We start from the raw sequence: 2,342 nt of genomic DNA on the forward strand, positions 1-2,342 counted from the left end.
CCTTTTCTAGTTTTCTAAGACTAGTCAATAGGAAAGTCCTATGGCTAGACCTAGGCTACTAAAGAAGTTTCTAGACCTCAACCAAAAGTGAGGTCAACATAATGAGATTTCATTTTTTCTCGTGCCTACATGGCTTGAGACCACTAATGATTCAACACAATTAAATAAGGAGTCTATTTGCTCTACTTGATCAAGTATCTAGCTCAAAATATATGTTCTAATGTAATCCTCTTCCTTAACTAGTTGAACATGCATTGTTCTTAAACGATGAACATTTTTGGCTATCATAATTATAACATCACTCATTTACGCTCGCCTCTCCGATACTCTCTGGCGTTTTACTTTAAAATTTATTGATATAAATAAAAGAAAAAATAGTTAAAATATCAACTCAAAAATTTTAAAAATATTTGTAAAATAATTTGCACATATTTATAATAAATATATAAAGGGGTTTTTACGTACATCACACTCAAAACATTCCTATTTACATATATCACCCATGAACTAATTTATTTATTATAAAGCATCATAATTCCTCTAATAAATACAAAAATAACACTCCATTGTATTCTCTGTTAATCATCTCATGAAAAATATCACAGCTCTCTTTCAACCATGGTTTTCTCCAGTGAAATATTCTTAAGTGTTGGCTTCCATTATTCTCTCCCTCTCTCTCTGTCTCTTAGTGGAGAGGAGAGGATTAGAGGTGATATGGATGGTATTTTTTGCTGCCTGAAGATTTGATGTTTAGACATACCATTAATATTATTGCCCAAAAAGGTGGAAGGAAGTAGCGAAAAACAAGAATGGTGAAATATATACATTTCTGACTGTTAATCAGATAAAACAAGAATGATGAAATATTGACATTTCTAACTATAACCATAGATTCTTATGGAGATGAGTAACAATCATATCAGGTGTTATTCTCCAATCTCTTATATTATTACTTTGTAAGCAACTTGGGACCACTTATTCTCCAATCTCTTCATCTTCTTACTTGTTCTTTTCACTAACAATTACAGGTATTGTTCTTCTCTGCATTTGTTACCATTTACTGTAGCGTCACATGGTATCAGAGTTCTTTGTTGAGTGTGACGATCTTGCACAGCTCTGCTTCATAGGAAAACAAGCTTCATAGGGCCAGCATCTCCATTAACATTGCGTCTGGAATATGCAGGATTTGAGTGCCACCAATCTTTTCAGTCAAACTCTTCAGCTGGTTAATCAAGCTTTATCTCTGTTTTCTACAATTATGTCCCAAACCACAAACTCATCTTCCAGCAGATTGGAGGCATCACAATCATCCTATAGGAATGACATAGCAATTGCCTCAACCCTTAAATTCCTAATGTCAACTGTACAAATCATTACTCACATTCAACTATCAAGTGACAATTATCCAACATGGATATCACAAATAAAGAAGTTGTTTAAAATCAACAATTTTGATGGCTTCTTAGTAGGTAATGAAATCTATGATCCTAGACAACTTCAACATCCAGACTGTAATCTCTACACAAATCATGATTTACTTCAACGACAGTTGATTGATCAAAATCTATCCGCCACTATATACTCAATGATTTCCTCATCTACCATTCCCTGCATTCTCAACCTAGAATCATCAGCGGAGATTTGGAGCATACTTGCCAAACGCCCTCAAACAACAAATCGATTTAGAGTCCTTGAACTAACAAACACTCAACATAGCATCTCAGTGAAGGATCTCCCCATGACTCAATACCTACTCAACATCATGTCCATAGTGGACAATATAGCTATTGTTGGAGGACATATAGATACAGAGGACATTATTTTGCACACCCTCAATGGTTTACCCTCAAAGTATCAATTATTCAAGATAGCCTTCTGAACAAGGTCAGATCCCATCCACCTCGATGAACTCTACTCCCTATTGTGCAGCGAAGAGACAAATATTGCTGCCAATCAAGCCAAAGAACTCAATGTATTTACCATTGCACTTTAGAGGGCGCGGTCTGAACGATAGAGGCAGTCATGCAGATGCAACTATGTTAACCTTTAACCTGCTATGGGAGGCTGGAACATTTCTTTTAACACCTCAGAAAATGCATGTCAAATTTGTGGCAAAGTTGGACACACTACTATAATGTGCTGGCCTAACCACCACAGGACCAGAAGAATGGATACTAGATAGTGGAGCTACATCACTCGTCACATCCACCTTGATGAACCTGCAACAGCCTATCCCGTATCTAGGGAATGACACCATATCAATTGGTGATGGCTCCAATCATCATATTACCTACACAAGTCAAGGGTTACTTCCTACACCTCAAAGTAAGCTCATTCTACGA

This window comes from Phalaenopsis equestris, unplaced genomic scaffold (genome assembly GCF_001263595.1).
Source record: "Phalaenopsis equestris unplaced genomic scaffold, ASM126359v1 Scaffold000002, whole genome shotgun sequence".
Lineage (NCBI taxonomy): Eukaryota > Viridiplantae > Streptophyta > Magnoliopsida > Asparagales > Orchidaceae > Phalaenopsis > Phalaenopsis equestris.